This window comes from Oryctolagus cuniculus, chromosome 4, assembly GCF_051225735.1.
Source record: "Oryctolagus cuniculus isolate XC-2025 breed Fujian yellow rabbit chromosome 4, ASM5122573v1, whole genome shotgun sequence".
NCBI lineage: Eukaryota > Metazoa > Chordata > Mammalia > Lagomorpha > Leporidae > Oryctolagus > Oryctolagus cuniculus.
The window spans coordinates 123,898,786-123,919,031 of record NC_142870.1 but is presented as its reverse complement, the minus strand read 5'-3'; the positions used below and the strand labels follow the sequence as shown (position 1 = coordinate 123,919,031).

At 40.2% G+C, this 20,246-nt stretch overlaps 1 protein-coding gene and 1 pseudogene across 16 annotated transcripts in view; both read left to right on the top strand.

Moving 5' to 3' along the window:
* The window catches only part of LEKR1 (leucine, glutamate and lysine rich 1), a 219,674-nt gene that overhangs the window by 104,156 nt on the left and 95,272 nt on the right, over positions 1–20,246 (top strand). The gene's annotated exons all lie outside the window — the stretch shown is intronic.
* Positions 1,002–1,132, top strand: LOC127483117 (U2 spliceosomal RNA; annotated as a pseudogene).

Sequence of the window (20,246 nt, the reverse complement as noted above, 5' to 3'; positions counted from 1 at the left end):
GCATTTAGGGAGTGAACCAGCAAATGGGGGAGCTCACCTGCTTGCTTACCCTCTACCTCTCAAATAAATAATTTTACAAAATAGCTCTCCTTTGTGTTCCTTAGGAGGTTAAAATTCTCTCATCCCCTGAACTTTCCTCTAGTCCTGGAATAGCTGCTAGGGGCAAGCCCACAGGGCTGTAGCTTCTTGGAGAGCTTTTGGAACTAGAAGCCATCTCTTGCTAGATGGAAGCACACTGAAGACATGCAAGAGTAGATGGCAGAAAACATAAATCTGTGGAATTTATTACACCAGGAATTGTTGATGGTGAAAATATAAGCAGTTGTGAAATTCTTTAATGAATAAATAGTGGGTCCTTGTCAAAACTAAGTGATGTTTTGAAGTTTAGCCTTGACTTTTCTTCTCTCAAAATAAAACAAAACCAAAACTAAATTCTGCAAATATTTATAAGAGCAATGAAAAATAAAACTACTAAAATATTTTCATGTATTAGATTAACAAAATTCAGAAGTGTGACAGCAAATTGGTTAGGGGAGAGACTCAGATTCCCAGGCGGACTGTAAATTGGTACAGCTTCCACAGAGGGTAATTTGTCTTTAGCTGCCTGAAATACAAATGCACCCTGCAACCACGCAGTGCCCTTTCTAGGTGTACCATCTTATAAGTGGATTAACAAATGTACAAAATTATCCTCTGAAGCACAGCATTACCAAAAGGTTGTAAACAACATCTTCCACTGCTGTCCAGGCCATTAGCAGAGAGCTGGATCAGAAGACAAGCAGCCGGGACATGAACCAGTGCCCATATGGGATAATGGTGCCGCTGGCGGAGGCTTAACCTACTATGCCACAGTGCCAGCCCCCATACGTAAAATTTTAAAACCTTTGGATAGTGTTTATTTACAAGAAATTGCTAACAGTGTTTACCTTTTTGGAGGCAATAAGAATTAGGTAAGTGAGAGATAAATGAGGGGAGTCTTTTTAAAAATAGGCTCTATTTTTATCACTTGTCAGCCTTTTGGCTAGAATCAAGTGTAGTAGCTGTTCTTATCAATTTAAAAATAGGCTCTATTTTTAGAGCAATTTGAGATTTACTGAAAACGTGGAAGATGTAAAGTTATGTGCCACCCCCATCCTGCTTACAAGATTTCCCCTGTTGTTAACATCTTCCATTGCAGAGCACATGTGTTATAAGGGATGAACAGACATTACAAGGAATAAGAAATTGTTTTAACTAAAGTCCTTAGTTTATTCAGACTTCCTTCGTTTTTAATCTCCTTTTTCTCTTCCCAAATCCCATCCAGGATACCACATTACATTTAGTTGTCATGTCTTAGCCTCTTCTTTGACAGTGATGATTTCTCAAACCTTTCTTTGTTTTTAGCATCCTTGACCATCTGAAGGAGTACTCATGAGATACAGGATGCCATCTATTAGATTTGTCTGACAGTCTTGTCATGATCACATTAGAGTTACGATTTGAAAGGAAAAGCACAGGAGCAGAGTGTCATTTTCATCCTATGTTGTCAAATCTGTCCATCTGACTTTTTAAAGAAACATTTTATTATTTTAGAATGAGGGAGGGAGGAGAGAGGCAAGAGGTGGGGGAGAGAGGAAGAGAGGTAAAGGGGTGGGGGAAGAGAGTGAGCAAGCTCCCCCATCTGCTGTTCACTCCTCAAATGCCTGCCATAGCCAGGACTGGGCCAGTCTGAAGCTGGGGCGTAACAATGCAATCCAGGTCTCCCAAGAGAGTGGCAGGAACTCAGCTTCTTGGATCATCACCCCCCCGGGATGCTGGCATTGGAAACAGAATCAGCACTCAAATCCAGGCACTCGGATACCTGGAGTGCAGGTATCCAACCCACAGCTTACTGTTAGGCAAAACATCTGTATTTATCAACGTGATTTATTACTACTGATGTTTTCTTTGATCACCTGGCTGAGGCAGTATTTGGTTTCTCCAGTGTAAAGTTACTCCTTTCCCCTGTCCATGCTGTACTCACTGGAAGGAAGTCTGTGTGCAGACTAGATGTGAGTGGAAAGCTGTGTTCCTTCTCTCTTAGATGGTAGACTCTACATACATTATTTGGACTTCTTCTCCATGAGAAGTTTCTCTCTCCTCCCCATTTATTAATTTGTTATTTATATGAGTGTGACTTACAGGTATTATTTTCCTCTTGGGTTGTAATTCAATACTACAACTTTTTTCTTTTTTGCTTAGATTGTTTAGCATTGGCTCTGGGAAGTTGTTTCCTTTGTCCTTTTGAGATATTTCCAGCATGTAAGATATTATTAACACTTCCTTATTTTCCTGCACTACCAGAAAAGCTCATCTTGATATTTCCTGTCCCGTCCTAGAATGAGCCATTTCTCCAAAGAGGTCTGATTCCTTTCATTGAAAACTGATATTCAGAACCAAGATCTCAGTGTTAGCTGTGTTTATTAATACAATACTGAGGTGTTATTTTTTAGTCACTCTCAAGTGACAGAGCATAGGAATGTCTGTGTATAGTAGCCTATGTATACATATATGTCTACAAATATTTCTATATATAACCATCTGTAACTGCATTAAGATAAACATGAGTTCTTACTGATGTTAGGATTCTAATCTATTATCCTATGAGTCATTCCAGCCTCCTCAAGGGTAGCCTTTTTTTTTTTTTTACTATGTATGCTACATTGTAAAAATGATTTTGAACTACTTTAATGTATTACTCACTAATAAAATTAAATAAATAAATTTATAAATAAAACTCTGAATAAATCATACTCTTAATTTTAGACTTAAGAAAGCAAATTTAGGACAGATTTGCTAAAATACATATTCTACACTTAAAAGCAGTTTTCCAAAAAGGCAATTTGTCCCCCAAATCAAAGTATATTATTCTTTTCTTTTTTTTTCTTTCATCCTTTTAATCTGGCTTATGAGATAAGCAGTTTCTTTGAATATCTTATTTTATTAGAGGAATAATAAAACATCAGAGAATACAATATCATATACTACACAGATGGTTAAGGATTAAATAATAACCTTTTTCATATTTGAAAAATGAAGTGAGAGAATGCATGGGATTTGCGGGAGTAATGAGTAATGACAAGAGAATGAAGGGAAGACGTTTTCACTCCGAGAGACCCTTTCCTCCCTGTGTCAATCACTTGACTAGGACTGACACTGGACTAGTTTCCTCTTATTCCAGCTTCACATTATCCATATGTGGAAGCTTTTAATATCCCTGTCAGACAGAGAAATCCGTGGTCACACAGCTGAGATTCAAACTCAGGTCTTTGTCAGGCCAAAGTCTATGTCGACTCATTAATCATTTCAATGAATTCCATAGAGGCACATGAAAACACTGAATTCCTTTTGCTTAACAACAACAAAAAAGATGTGGGGGCTCCCCCCTTACAAAAATAGACCATTGACCTCGTAAGTTGTCTAAGAATTTAAGCTGGGGAAATGTTTCCCAAAATTACCTGACCACAAGAACATCTGGAGCTATGAGTAAAATTTGTGCGTGGGAGCAGCAGATGGATAAGCAAAGAGACCTATTGAAAATGCACATTCTTTCATGTCTATCCAGACATCCTGATTTAGAATCTCCAAGATTCTAAGACTCACTGTTTATTTTATGAAAGATTAATTTGCCTCAGATCAGGTTTTGAAATAGTAGGTCATTTGTCCACTCATTAGTAAGCAACAGAACCCTGCATTTTGTTTGTTTTAATTTTTGAGAGGCAGAGGGATTGAGAGAACACCTATTTGCTAATTTACTGCCTAAATGTACACAATGGTTGGGGTTGGACCAGGCCAAAACCAGGAGCCAGGAGAATAATCTGGGTCTCCCAAGTGGGTGGCAGAGACCCCAACTTCTTGGAGCATCACTGCTGCTCCCAGGGTCTACATTAGCAGGAAGCTGGTATCAAGATTGGAGCTGGGACTCAAACCCAGGTACTCAGTGAGGGATGTGGGCTTCTGAACTAGTGGCTCAACCACTAGACCAAATGTCCACCAAAACTATAGTTTTAATGAATGCACCAAGTAGTTCTTATGACCAGACAAGTCTGATACTATCTTTAAAAAATGATACAAGAGGGATAAGCATTTAGCACAATGGCTGAAGTTACTCCTTGGGATACCTGCATCCCAAATTGGAGTATACTTAGTTGGAGTCCCAGCTACTCCATTTCTGATCCAGCCTCCTGCTAATGAATATCCCTAGGAGGCAGCAGATGATGCTTCAAATACTTGAGTCCCTGACACCCATGTAGAAGACCTAGGTGGAGTTCCTGGCTCCTGGCTTCAGCCTGGCCTAGCCATGGCTGTTGTGGGCATTTGGGCGAGTGAACCAGCAGATGGATGATCTCTCTCTCTGTGCCTTTCAAATAAAGTAAACATTTTAAAGTTAAACAAATAAGAAATGAGCCTTTTTTGGTTTTTTTTTTTTTCATTTTCGTTTCTCTTTATATACAGAAGATCACTTTAGCATACATTAAGTAAATATTTCAACAGTTTGCTCCCACACAGAAACATAAAGTGAAAAATACTGTTTGAGTACTAGTTATAGCATTAAATCTCAATGTACAGCACACTAAGGACAAAGATCCTACATGAGGAGTAAGTGCACAGTGACTCCTGTTGTTGACTTAACAAATTGACACTCTTGTTTATGGCGTCAGTAATCACCCGAGGCTCTTGTCATGAGCTGCCAAGGCTATGGAAGCCCCCTGAGTTCACTGACTCTGATCATATTTAGACAAGGCCATGGTCAAAGTGGAAGTTCTCTCCTCTCTTCAGAGAAAGGTACCTCCTTCTTTGATGATCCATTCTTTCCACTGGGATCTCACTCGCAGAGATCTTTCATTTAGTTTTTTTTTTTTCCCCAGAGTGTCTTGGCTTTCCATGCCTGAAATACTCTCATGGGCTTTTCAGCCGGATCCAGATGCCTTAAGGGCTGATTCTGAGGTCAGAGTGCTGTTTAGGACATCTGCCATTCTATGGGTCTGCTGTGTATCCCACTTCCCATGTTGGATCATTCTCTCCCTTTTTGATTCTATCAGCTAGTATTTGCAGACACTATTCTTGTTTATGTGATCCCTTTGGTTCTTAGTCCTATCATTATGATCAATTGTGAACAGAAATTGATCACTGGGACTAGTGAGATGGCATTGGTACATGCCACCTTGATGGGATTGAATTGGAATCCCCTGGTATGTTTCTAACTCTACCGTTTGAGGTAAGTCAGCTTGAGCATGTCCCGAATTGCACATCTCTTCCCTCTCTTATTCCCACTCTTACATTTAACAGCTATCACTTTTCAGTTAAGTTTCAGCACTTAAGAAGAATTGTGTATTGATTACAGTATTCAACCAAAAGTATTAAGTAGAACAAACAAAAAAAATACTAAGAGGGATAACATATCAAGTTGCTCATCATCAGCCCTTTTTTGTTTTTTAAATATAGAGAATACCTATACTATTTTTTTAAAAGATTTTATTTATTTATTTGAGAGATAGCATTACAGACAATGAGAGGGAGAGACAGAGAGAAAGGTCTTCCATCCGCTGGTTCACTCCCCAGATGACCACAATGGCTGGAGCTGAGCTGATCCGAAGCCAGGAACCAGGAGCTTCTTCCGGTCTCCCACATGGGTGCAGGGGCCCAAGCACTTGCGCCATTTTCTACTGCTTTCCCAGGCCATAGCAAAGAGCTGGATTGGAAAAGGAGCAGCTGGGACTAGAACTGGCACCCATATGGGATGCCAGCACTGTAGGTGGAGGATTAACCTACTGAATCACAACACTGGCCCCAAACTTTTTTTAAAAAAATGATGAAGAATGTAGGAAAAAGTAAGTAGATCACATTTTTATAAAACACATTTGTAAAGTTTCTTAGTTGCAAATAATGGGAACTGATTCTTAATTTAAACAGCAAAGGAATTTATTGAAAGGATATTATTTAGATATTCAGAATCTTTGAGAAGGTAAAAAAAAAAAAAAAAAAAAAAAAAAAACACCAGGATTAGAAAGTGGTTGGGAACCCTGTGAAGTGAGGCTGCCAGATTCACAGCCACAAACTCTCCCACAAGAACTGCCTGTTAGGCACACGACTTCTGCGTCCCTCAAACATTGGACACCACCTGACCTGCCTATTTGGTCCTGAACACCAGCTGATCCCAGGATGAATTCTCCGCGGCTTCGGCTGCTTGGTGTCAATTGTTCTCAGATAAGATCTTGAGGGAAATATTTTTCAAAATAGTCTGAAATTAAGAACCATGGCTAGTGTAGAAATCTAGCCCTAAAATAGGAGTCTTCAAAAGGTTCAAGGAAAATGCATATGAAAACATTCTGTGTGGTCTTCAAAATTCTTTTGCCCTGACTGGCACCATGGCTCACTAGGCTAATCCTCCACCTGTGGCGCCGGCACCCCAGGTTCTAGTCCCGGTCAGGGCGCCGGATTTTGTCCCAGTTGCCCCTCTTCCAGTCCAGCTCTCTGCTGTGGCCAGGGAGTGCAGTGGAGGATGGCCCAAGTCCTTGGGCTCTGCACCCGCATGGGAGACCAGGAGAAGCACCTGGCTCCTGGCTTCGGAACAGCTTGGTGTGCCAGCTGCAAGGCGCCGGCCGCAGTGCGCTGGCCGCAGTGGCCATTAGAGGGTGAACCAATGGTAAAGGAAGACCTTTCTCTCTGTCTGTCTCTCTCACTGTCCACTCTGCCTGTCAAAAATTAAAAAAAAAATTCTTTTGCCCCAGAACAAACTTATATTGACTTGTTATAATATGTCCAAACAGGATCCGCTTTGACACTAAGAAGGATAAAACATCAGTTTGAAAAGAGCCCCTATCAGAACAACAAATTCTGCTAAAATTGAAGAAAGAACAAACATCAAATTTATGATGAAGTTTGAGTGAAAGCACTGATGCTTTACAAAAAGTTTATGGGGACAATGTCCCAAAGAAATCAGAAGTTTATAACTCATTTTAAGACAGGATGAGCCCCACACTTGCAAAATCAGGGTCCAGTTTATATTGTGTGGAAAACATTTCGTGATTTGTAAGTTCTCTATGAAAAAAAGGAAATCTTAATTTTTCATCTTTTGCATTGTGCTAAAAGTGAAAAGAAAACCTGTCTTATATGCATTTGTGCATAATTTGTAGGTAAAGTAATAAAAGTTACATTTACAAAAAAAAAATAAAGGATGAGACAATGTTGGAGGGACTATTATAGCAAATTACAGCAGAATTTGCAAAACTTTCTGTCGCTCCCCCTCTCGCGGAGGAAAGACACCAGACCCTGCGCTGTTCTCTCTCCCTGGTTCTTCCTGCGGGGGAGCGGCAGCAAACCCGGGAAGGACCGGGGGAAGAGAACGGCGCAGGGTCCGGTGTCGTTCCTCCGCGAGTGGGGGAGCGACAACTTTCACTAAATTTCTCTTGTTTGATGAGAGGAATGAGCATGAGAAGAGTGTCATATGGAAGAGGACTTTCTTGTGAAACTTTCCCAGGCATTTTTTGGCTCAAGCTTTGGCTAACTTGCTTTCTTTCTCCCTCCCTCTCTCCCTCCCTTCCTCCCTCCCTCCCTCCCTCCCTTCCTTCCTTCCTCCCTCCCTCCTTGCTTCCTTCCCTCCCTCCCTCCCTCCCTCCCTTCCTCTCTTCTTCCCTCCCTCTCTCCCTCCCTCCCTCCCTCCCTTCCTTCCTTCTTTCCTCCCTTCCTCCCTCCCTCCCTCCCTCCCTTCCTTCCTTCCTTCCTTCCTGAGGCAAAGTTACAGAGAGGCCTTCCATCTGCTGGTTCACTCCCCAAAGGGCCACACAGCCAGAGCTGAGCCATTCCGGAACCAGGAGCTTCTTCCAGATCTCCCACGTGGGTACAGGGTCCCAAGCACTGGGGTCATCTTCCACTGCTTTCCCAGGCCATAGCAGAGAGCTGGATCAGAAGAGCTGGAACTCAAACCAGCACCCATATGGGATGCTGGCACTGTAGACAAAGGCCTAACCTACTAGGCCGCAGCAATGGCCCCGGCTAAGTTGTCTATGGTATTGGCTGCTGTTTCTGTTGTTAGTTACCAGTCCCCTTTGATCAGGGGAGGCATAAGATCAATTTTTCCTCATAATTGGATGTGGGTGATCTCCTTCCTTTTCTCTCTCTCTCTTTCTCTCCCTTAAAAAAAAAAAAGCTGCATTGACATGATTAAATTTCTAGGACTGTCAGTTCTGTGGGGAGGGACTAAATGGCTGGTATCATGGCCTACAAAAGAGCATTGAACTTGGTGGAGCTTTACGTTAAGAATTAAAGTTTAGATTTTTTTTATTTATCTTTTATATCATATATGTAAGAATAGCTAAAGCAAAAGAATCAAGTACACTAAAGTAAGCCTCAAATTAAGCAAGGAAAAATAAGTAGCAGAAAAACTATCACACAAAAAAATGTAGAACATTTTTTAACATTTATTTATATATTTGAAAGTCAGAATTAGAGAGAGAGGGAAGGAGAGACACAAAGAGAGAACCCTTCCATCCACTGGCTCACTTCCCAAATGGCCACAATAGCTGGAGTCGGGCCACACCAAAGCCAGGAGCCAAGAGCTTTTTCTGGGTCTCCCACGTGGGTGGTAGGGGCCCAGGGACTTGGTCCATCTTCCACTGCTTTCTCAGGCCATAGCAAAGAGCTGGATCAGAAGTGGAACAACTGGGACTTGAACCAGCGCCCATATGGGATATCGGTGCTGCAGGCAGCAGCTTAACTTACTGTGCCACAGCACTGTTCCCTAGAACATATCTTAACTGTGGAGGGATAAAGCAGAACTTTAAAATTTTCAAAGGATAAGATTTTGTCTATTAAAATGTAGGGGTAGATGTTTGATGTAGCAGTTAAAATGCCACATGGGCCACCTGCATCCCAGATCAAAGTATTTGGGTTCAAGTTCCTGTTCTAGCTTCCTGCTAATATACACTCTGAGAGGCAGCAGGCAATGCCCTGGCAGTTGGGTACCTGCCACCCACCAGGGAAAGTTGGCTTGAGTTCTCGGCCCCTAGCAGGTGGGAGATCTCTTTCTCTGCTTTTCAAAAATTAACTAACTAGCTAATTTTAAAAGCAACAAATTAAATAAAAGTAGAATTTCAGAGTTCCACAACTGCAAAAACAACTTAAAGGTAACAGACTGACAAAAAGTATTTGTGTCAATTGGTAAGCAAAGGGTTAAAATCCACATCATATGAAGAAGTTAGTTGACTATTTAAGAAAACTCCAAGACCTTAAGCAATGAAATGTTTGGGAAAAAAAAAAAAGAAATAGATAATTAACAGGGCAATACACATAAGAAACAAACACAAAGCACTTAATTACTAAAAACTACATAAACTCTACCTTTTAAATTAGTATAAATAGGGACCAGTATTGTGGCATAATGGGTAAAGCCACTGCCTGCATCCCATATGGGTGCTGGTTTGAGTCCCGGCTGCTCCAGTTCCAATCCAGCTCTCTGCTCTGACCTGGGAAAGCAGTGAAAGATGGCCCAAGTCCTTGAGCTCCTGTACCCATGTGGGAGACCCAGAAGATGCTCCTGGCTCCTGGCTTTGGGTTGGCACAGCTCTAGCCATTATGGCCATCTGGGGAATGAAACAATGGAGGGAAGACACTCTCTCTTTCTCTCTCTCTCTCTCTCTCTCTCTCTCTCTGCCTCTCTGTAACTCTTCCTTTCAAATAAAATAAAATAAATTTTTTAAAAAATTAGTACAAAGAGTTAGTGGTAAATTGTTCCTTCCTTTGATGCTATAAACTGTCTTTTTTAAAAGAATTATTTATTTATTTGAAAGGCAGAGTTAGACAGATGGAGAGTCTTACATCCGCTGGTTCATTCCCCAGTTGGCTGCAACGGCTGGAGCTTTGCCAATCCGAAGCCAGGAGCCAGGAGCTTCTTCTGGGTCTCCCATGCGGGTGCAGGGTCCCAAGGAGTTGGGCCATCTTCTACTGCTTTCTCAGGCTGTAGGAGAGAGCTGGATCGGGAAGAGGAGCAGCCAAGACTCGTACTGGTGTCTGTATGGGATGTGGCACTGCAGGCGGCAGCTTTACCCACTACAACAAAGCACCGGCCCCATAAATTGTATTTTTGGAACACAGAACTCTTTGATCAAATAATCTTGAGGAGTTCTTCTTAGAAAACAATTCAGAAGAAAAAGTTATTTATGAAAGGGATCAATATTTATAATAGTGACTGATTAGAAATAATTTATGCCCAACACTAATGAAATAGTTAATAAATTATCAGATACCAACATATGAAGTGTTATGTAAACTTTAAAAATGACAGTATGAGCCGGCGCCGCGGCTCACTAGGCTAATCCTCTGCCTTGTGGCACCGGCACACCGGGTTCTAGTCCCGGTTGGGGCGCCGGATTCTGTTCTGGTTGCCCCTCTTTCAGGCCAGCTCTCTGCTGTGGCCAGGAAGTACAGTGGAGGATGGCCCAAGTGCTTGGGCCCTGCACCCCATGGGAGACCAGGATAAGTACCTGGCTCCTGCCATTGGATCAGCATGGTGCGCTGGCCGCGGCGGCCATTGGAGGGTGAACCAACGGCAAAGGAAGACCTTTCTCTCTGTCTCTCTTTCTCACTGTCCACTCTGCCTGTCAAAAAAAAAAAAAAAAAATGACAGTATGAGCATCATCAAATGAAGATTTTGAATATTCATAAATTCATATAGTCAGGTTTTCAGTCCTATCACAAAATATTTAGATAAACTACCTACAAAGGAAGTTTATTTGGCTCATGATTTTAGATGTTTACATGCCAAGATCAGGTGACCTGATTGGCTTGGCACCTTTCGAAGGTGTTCTTGCTTGCAGTCCTGAGGTGGAACAGAGAAGCACACGGCAAGAGGTGGTACAGGTAAGAGGAAGGATCTCATGGCTGGCGAGGAAGCAGAGAGAAACCCACAGGGCCGAGCTCAGGCTTTTGTAGCTAGCCCTCTCCTGAAAACTACATTCTGCAGGCATGCATGCCTCTGGTGATCTAAGGGCCTGCCAGGAGACCCCTCCAAAATCTCATCACTGGATTATGCTTCCGCTCTTAGTACCAGTGCTTATGACTGTGATGTCAACGTCTACATGAGTTCAGGAGCCAAATCCTGTTCAACCATAACAGTATGTACAGTAATGATGATTATGTCAAAATAGGTAAATTGGTGACTATAAACATGAAAGGAACATGGAGATATGAAAATGAATTTTAGCTTAATAGAAATAGTGATTTTTTTCCCGTCTTTTACTTTTCTGATGTCATTTTAACAATAAACTTTATTCACACACAAAAAATCCCCACTCATATTTCAAAATTTAGCCAATATTACACTTCCTTCAGTAAGACAATGTAGTGCTAAATTAGGTGCAGTTTTTATACTTATTAAGGCCTAACCTTCAGTAAGTACACATGGAGACTCTGATCTATTCAGTCTTCGTGTAGAGGTTGTACAGGTATAGAGATAATACAGTCTCTGTTCAAGGGCAGTGTAATTACACAGCAAAAAGCCATATAATTTCAAGACTGAATTAGTGTTTCATTTTTGCTTCTGGTGTTGAATACAGGGCACTGCAAGAAATTATTAGAAAATGGAATTAAAAGGTAAGTTTATTTTGGTGCAAACATTTTGAAATCCATGCATAGTATTTTTCATAATATACAGTGTCCATGAATAGTTTTGGAGACCACTTATATGCATGATTTTCATATTTTTGCACCAAAATAAAATTGCAATTCCATTTTCTGTGAACTTTTTGATGTATTCTCATAGACTCATTCCATAGATAGCAGCCAAATTATGTTAGCAGAAATGCTTTTCCAATAAAATTGATCGAACCAACATATAGTTTTATTCAAATTCATTTTTCAAAAGAGTTTACAGTGGTTTAGCCTGGCTATAGAGCTACGGCTCCAGGAAAAACATTAAAGTTTCCATCTCAGTTCTTGCAGTGTTGTATCTCAAACTAGGGCCACCTTCAGCTGCCCTCAAGGGTTCCTGGGCGGCTTCCCTGGCTATTCCTACCTCTAGCACTCCAAGCCTGCCCTTTTGCTCCTCTCTTCTCCACCACTTACTTTCTTTTTTTTTTTTTTTTTTTTTTTTTTTTTTTTTTTTTTTTTTTTGACAGGCAGAGTGGACAGTGAGAGAGAGAGACAGGTGAGAAAGGTCTTCCTTTGCCGTTGGTTCATCCTCCAATGGCCGCCGCGGCCGGCGCGCTGCGGCCGGCGCACCGCGCTGATCCGATGGCAGGAGCCAGGAGCCAGGTGCTTTTCCTGGTCTCCCATGGGGTGCAGGGCCCAAGCACCTGGGCCATCCTCCACTGCACTCCCTGGCCACAGCAGAGGGCTGGCCTGGAAGAGGGGCAACCGGGACAGAATCCGGCGCCCCGACCGGGACTAGAACCCGGTGTGCCGGCGCCGCTAGGCGGAGGATTAGCCTAGTGAGCCGCGGCGCTGGCCCACCACCACTTACTTTCTACTTGATATAATCTGATTTTGTCTCAACCCACTATCAGTCTATTCATCAGCTTCTTACTATAACTCATCTCATGGGTCAGTCTAACTTTTGACCCTAGACTGACCTGGGACTTACTTCATTTTTCCTGTGAGTATCTGTTGGGCAGCTAATGCATCTCAGCCTGAAGGCCTCCTCTTCACTTTGACTTCTGGCATGCAGGTTCTCTCCTACTCTTCAATAGCACCCTAATTCTTTACGCAAAATCTAATTTTTTTCATAGAAAAGTAAACATATAAAATAAAATTTAGAAGATGATGCTTGGTTTTGTTTTTAAAGATGTATTTACAGAAGTTTTGTGATTTTGTATTTAGCTCATACTAACATCACTTCCAAAATGCACAATTTCTCTCAGTTGATAATGCTTCTCTCAGAGGTCATTGTGACACACAAATCAGTCCACGTAAGTGATTTTCCCTCCACCTGCTGGAATAAAGTGTCCTTCACTTTTTGTCAGCAGTCACAAATACTAGAAGCCAGAGTTCACATAAATAACTTCAGCATTAATATCCTTCCATAAATTTATTTGCCCAACTTTCACATTTATTCCAAGTGAAAAAACTTTTTGTCTTTTTTCTTTCAGCAAGCTGTTTGGTATAATAGGTAATATACAAATATTTGAATGAAATTATTTTTAAGAATCAAAATTTTTAAAACAGCCTTACTAAGCTATAATTTATATATCAAAAAATTCAGCCATTTGAAGTGTACAATTCAGTGGTTTTTAGGATATTTATAAAATTGTGTAACCATCAACATGATGTAATTTTAAAGCATTTCTGTTACCCCAAAAAGAAACATTGTGGCCACTAATAGTTTTTCTCTTCACACTGTTGTCCTTTCCCACCAATCATTAACCTACTTTCTGTCTCTATAGATTTGCCTCTCCTGGTCATTTCACACAAATAGAACCATACAATATGAGGTCTTTGGGGTGTGGCTTTATTTATTTAGTTCAAGGGTGGGGAATGTCTGGCCCAGAGGCCTGTGAAATCATTTGATCTGGCCCTGCCAAGGCAACTGCAAGTGGGAATTGAAATTCAATAAATCTGTATAGCAGGCTACTTTTTAAGTCACTAATGATGTTGTAAATATCAAAATGGCCCTTGGCAGAAAAATGGTTCCCCAAACCTGATTAATGTTCATGAGTTTCATCCTTGTGGTGGTATGTACGATTACTATATTCCTTAATTAGTGGGTTATTTAGGATAATGGAAGAAAAGTTAAAATGAGTAATGTAGTTCAGCGAAAAAAGAAAAAAAAACGATCCAATAGTCGAGAATTCTGCCTTCTACTGTTGTACGTGCCTTGTACAGGCTGTTTGAACAGGTAATCAATGTTGTTGACTCATGCTTCATCTGTAAAATGGGAATGGGGTGGTTTTTATACCTGCCTTGAAGTTGTAGAAGAATAAACAAGATAAAATGTAGTTAATATCTATATAAACCATGTGAGTACAGAATATTAAACTGCATTTTAAAGTGGTTTTCCTGGTATGATGGGAAACTAAATGATTTTATTTAGAATAAAAGTATTAGAATTCCTTTAAATATTACTTTGATCTCAAAAGAAAACTATAAAATTTAATTGCTCTTTGCCCAGAATTCCATTTGCTCCACTAATTTATCTCCTTGTCAGTCTTGGTTAGCTGTAACAGTTGTCTGCCTGCTCTTAGAACAGGTTGCTAAGGAAGGGAGCGGCTGTGGTTAATTCAGGAGTTGTCTAGTGGGCGGCAGGTGAGGGTGTCTATGAGGAGGGTGTGACCTTACCTGCAAGGTGTGATTTTCAGAAGGAGCTTGCTCTGGTGACTTGGTCAACTTTTATGAATCATTTTGAACCCTTGGGCTCCAGTGGGAATAGTGTAACCTTGACTTCCAATAAAAGGGAAAAGGGCTGATTTTACAAGCAGAAAACCAAGGAGGTTTTCAGTGATCTGCACTTTACTGAATCCAATAATCTCTAAAAGAAACCAGCCTAATATTGGAACACTATGGGATCTTTCTATGCCCCAAAGCGGGAGAAAACAAAAACAACCCCCTTTTCCAATGCCTCTAGTCAAGTTGCAAGCCAGATAGTACTAATTAGAACCTGAAAATTCTTTCTTAGGACTAAGTCACTGTTGAAATATTTTGCCTATCATATGATTAACGCTAGGCTTAGTCAGGAACAAATGTGGTAGACGCTGTCTGTTCTCTGTCATATACAGCTTCCGTCCTAGACTTGATACATCCTCATTGCAACTCCAGCTGATCAGTGAGAAGAGAGCAGCTTTAATCCATCCCTGCTCTAATGCCCACATGGACACACTCCTGCCTACACACAGAGACACTGTTCTACGTGGAGATTCACCCAGGCACAGAGCCTCCCTGCTTCTCATAGATATTTACAGATAATCCACATTTATGCGTGAGTAGCATGAGTAGTAGGGACACTGAATGAGAAATAAATGACCCCCCCTCCTTACGCCCCCACTCCCTTGTCTAAAGTCTTAACTTTTGCCAGCATCTCTAGTGTCTCTGTCCCTCTAGCTGACTGCAAATACTATCCTTATACCATTGGAAAAAACAGTCATTCTTATGAGTTGAGATAGATTTCTTAGTTTAGCCTAAGTAGAAGCTAACATTCACAGAGTATTTACCTCATGGGGCCCAGTACAGTCGTAGTATTCCCTCACTAGTATCCTCCTAGGTTAAGCACCTTTATTATCCACAGTTTAAAGTTGAGACTGCTGAGGCCAAGAGGAATTGAGTCATTTGCTCAGGACCACACCATTACTTAATCAGCAGAACTGGAACCTGAGTCCAGAACTATGCTACCAAAACTGGGGCTCTTAATGTCCCATTTCCACTGCCTGTGAGCATCAAAGCATTGAGATTGTTATCCTTAGTTTATACTTGAGAGTGCTCTGTAATACCAGGCCACTCCCAGTGTGGGCTGGGAGTAAACATGTTTCTCTATGGAATAGACAACAGAAGATGTCCAGAGGACAGGAGATATCTGACAATGGTAACAAAACTCATCGATAGGTTAGGAGGTGGCTTATGATTATAGGTGTTGACTACTTTAATATGATTTTTTGTTTCATAATACCAAAAGAAGCCATGTTCGCTGTTGATTAGGAAATTCCAACATCCAGAGAGAATTACATAAACATTTGATGTGAATCCTTCAAGACTTCATCTTTTGAATACATACAAGTATCCATAGATATGTTTTATATGCAAATAAACTCACCTGTTAATTCCATTTTCCATGAGCCTTTTGAAATACTTTCATATTTTAAAAGTAAAGTTAGTAAAATGGACTTTATAACCTCTACCCCTCCAATTTCCATATCAAAACTATTCATTGGGTCCTGCATTGAGGCACAGCAATGCCAACATTCCGTATGAACACTAGTTTGAGTCTTGGTTGCTCTGATTCTGATCAAGCTCCCTACTAACACACTTGAGAAAGCAGCAGATGACCCAAGTACTTGGGCCCCTGCCACCCATGTGGGAGACCCAGATGAATTTCCAGCCTGGTCCAGTTCAGGTGGTTGTGGCCATTTGGGGAAACAATGGATGGAAGATCTCTCTCGCTCTCTCTGTCTCTGTCTCTACTTCTCTCTTTGTTACCCTGCCTTTCAAATAAATATAAATCTTAAAAATAATGTTCATCATATTTTGTTGTTTGGATGAATCATAATTTACTTATTCTTATACAATTGTTTTTACTTTTTTTTCCGTTAAAATGGCAAATGGTAAGCATCCTCATAGCTACATTTTAAATTATGTATTACCTTAGTATATTTCCATTTTAAAATTATAAAAAATGGTTTTGCTTTTTTACTTTTTTTATTAGGTAATTCTGGAGTAGAATTTTTTTAGAACTGCAGTTAGTTCAAAGCAGTTTTGTAGTATGAAAGCACTCTTTTAAAGAACATCTTGTCCTTTTCTTATATTACTGCCATCCCAGCACAGGGAGAAAAGGTGCGGGAAGAAGCCTCAGTACTCAGTGTGGCTGAACACTCACTTTTCCTCATAGTTTGTCATAGAATTAGTTCTGTGTACTAGAGTCTCAGTATTTACTCTGATTGTGACACGGACTGGTTCATTTAATGAAGCTGATGTGGTTATGTGACTCTATTGGATAATGTCTTAAATATTTTAAATCTAAACTCCTCTGTCTTGCATTTATTCATTTGCTTTATTATTAACCCTAAGTCTTTTTCTTTTTATCTCATAAATGTTTTGAGCCATCCCCTCCTCCTTAGTTCATGCTGAACATATCCTTCAACTAGTATTCTTCATTCTTTAAAAATCTCATTAAAATTTACAAATGCATGTGATTATGGGAATTTATGTATTTTTACAGATCCATCAGAAAGCAAAGTGCTGTTCTAAAACATTCAGAAAAGTTTCCAAATTCATCAGGATAGCTCCTAAGAGAAAGAGAAAGTAATGTATTCATTTTGCCAGTTAAAAGAGTGGTTAAATAATTTAATCAGTGCACACAGACAAACATACACACACAACCAGAATTTAAGACTTCCTGTTGTATCCATATACAGTTGTCACATTTTATAAGATCCTATAAATTTTGTTTATCTTCATGTTATATTGGGTTGGTGTAATGTTCAAAATAAAAGATGCAGTAGAAATTTAAAAGCATATTTTGGCATAAACAATTCTGAAGTGAAAGTCTGCATCCTTAATATTAGAATATAATTCACTTGTAAAGTTTGAATATTCTGAGTATCGCCTTAGCTTGATTTAATCCACTCCCCACCATACATACACCCAGATAATTTTCTGGTTTTCATGTAACTGCATCTGTACTGAACTGCAGCTTTCAAGCTGTCTCTTCACACCTGTTCTGGCATCTGATTTATAAAAATCACTGTTATTTCAGTCCCTTCTGGCGTAATGCAGAAAACGCTTCAAGAATACTTGTTTCAAAATAGATGTGAATCAAATCTCTGAAATATAAACTAAAATGAAATAATTTTTTTAAGTGGCTATAATACCATCTGAGCTTTGTAAATGTTTGCCAAAGTCACAATATGTTAATTTGAAATTGACACAGTTGAATACTCATTAAAGAACTTTCTGCTATTATTGATGTATATTTTTACATGTGCAAAAGTTTCTTCTGTGAATACTCATAGAAATGTAAATGAGATATTATTTTTGTAAAGGGCTCATAAACTATCATGCAATAATATATACATGTAAATATATGTAATATAGAAAAGTTATTCATTCAAGTCAGTTACATCTGATCAGAGATTCTAGTTTCAACCACATAATTAACTAATATCTAACTAAGTAAAGTTACTTGAAATGTTGAAAAATAAGACAGACTTTAAAGGAGTTATTAGTTTATTATTTAAAACATTATCATTCATCAAGGCCAATTGAGGTACTTGATTATAATTTAAGGACAAGGAGCTGTCTTATTGATGTTTGTACACTGAATCTAACAAGTATGAAATCTAGCTATAAGTAGAGTAGGTACTCAATAAGTATCTATTGAAATAAAGTAACATATTTATAAGAAAGTTGCATTATAATGCCAAGATACAAGCCAGGTAATATCAATAATAACTGCATAACTATTTCCATTCCATGTCTTTTAATTTTAGGTACTTAATTTTAAACATATTTACTGGCATTCTTATTTATAAAAGCTATAAAATTTTATTCATTCTTTCAATGATTATTTTTTAAGAAGATCCTATGTGGGCCAGCATTGTGGAACAGCATGTTAAGCCGCTGCCTGCTTCAAGTCCCAGATACTCTGCTTCCAATCTAGCTTCTTATTAATGTGTCTGGGAAGCAGGCGAGAATGGCGCAAGTGCTTGGACCCTTGCACTCACATGGGAGACCCAGCTAAACTTCCTGGTACCTGGCTTCAGCCTACCCCAACCATAGCTGCCATCTGGGGAGTGAACCCATGAATGGAAGATCTCTTTCTCTCTGTCTCTGCCTGTCTCTGTCACTCTGCCTTTCAAATAAATAAAATAAACCTTTTTTTAAAAGGAAAGCAGGGGAGGATGGTCCAAGGGGCCCCTGCACCTATGTGGGAGACCCAGAAGAAGCTCCTGGCTTCTGCCCAGCCCAGCCCTGGCTGTTGTGTCCATTTGGGGAGTGAACAGCAGTTGGAAGATCTCTCTCTCTCTCTCTCTCTCTCTCTCTCTGTATGTGGGGGGTGGGGTGGGGTGGAGGGGATGTTTCCCTTTATCTCTGTAAACTACCTTTCAAATAAATAAATAAATCTTTTTTAAAATTTTTTAATTTATTTATTTTTGAAAGGCAGAATCAGACAGAGAGAGAGAGACAGAGAGAAAGGTCCTCCCTTTTTCCGTTGGTTCACCCCCAAGCGGCCACCACGGCTGGCGCGCTGCGGCTGATCCGAAGTCAGGAGCCAGGTGCTTCTTCCTGGTCTCCCATGTGGGTGCAGGGCCCAAGGACCTGGGCCATCCTCCACTGCCTTCCCGGGCCACAGCAGAGAGCTGGCCTGGAAGAGGGGCAACTGGGACAGAATCTGGTGCCCCGACGGGGACTAGAACCCGGGGTGCCCGCGCTGCAGGCGGAGGATTAGCCTAGTGAGCCGTGCTGCCGGCCAATAAATCTTTTTTAAAAAATGGAATTAAAAGGTAAATTTATTTAAAAATAAAAGAAGAAACTCCCACTACTCTTGGATATAACAGGTGAGATTCCTGCTCTCGTGGACCTTACAGTCTGTTAAGTTGTCAGGACTGTCGGGATTCAGCAATATAAAGCACATGGAATATGCTGCCTGGAACATTCATGTTTCTTAGCTGTGATGATGAGGAAGAGGATGGAAGACAATGATAAATGGATGCTCTTCAAAGCATGAAAATAAGCATTAATATTACTTTATTTAGTTAGATGTTCATTAATTACGTAGTTGAAACTAGAATTTCTAATCAGATATAACTGATTCAAATGGATAAAATCACCTTGGGAGATAATGTAAGGAAAGGGCTAAGGACTGACTGATCCCTTGGTGCTTCCCAACATTTAGAGTAAATCTAATAAAGAGAATCATCAACGAAGATGGAGAAGCAATAGGGGTGTTGCCAAGAGGGAGATAACTGCATCAAATGCTGCTTAAAATTTGAATTTGATAACAGGGAAGTAAATTTTGGAATTCCCAAAGTAAAAGATGATCCATGACCTTCAAAAGACTTGTTTATGTATGGGAGAGAAAAAGAGAGTTCTGTTGCAGTGGATAAAAAGAGGATCGAGAAAAGGCAAGTCATAAAAGAGAATCATGAACAGCTAAGTATAAGATGAGATGCTCAGCTCCAACAGTAAGCAGAGAACTACAGATTAAACCAACACTGAGACACTACCCTTTGGATTGGAAACAATTAGAGAAATAGCTGTTTCTATTGAGCATTAGGAAAGCAGGCAACTTCATTCACTGAGCTGGGAGAAAAAGCTAATGCCTCCATTCTGGGAACCATTTGGCAGTATGTGCCTGGGACCTATACCTAATGCTGCTCTGGGGACATGCTGCAGAAAAACTCTCTCATAAGAAAATAAGATTGGTTTAAAAAAAAACTTTTATTGCATGATTATTTTTGACAAAGTTTTAGGTAACCTAAGCTCCATCACTCTAGGACCAGATAAGTAAAACATAGTATGTACGTGTGATGAAATATTATATAGCAGTCAGAAGGAAATGCAGCACATCTGTATATAGCTACATGGACAGA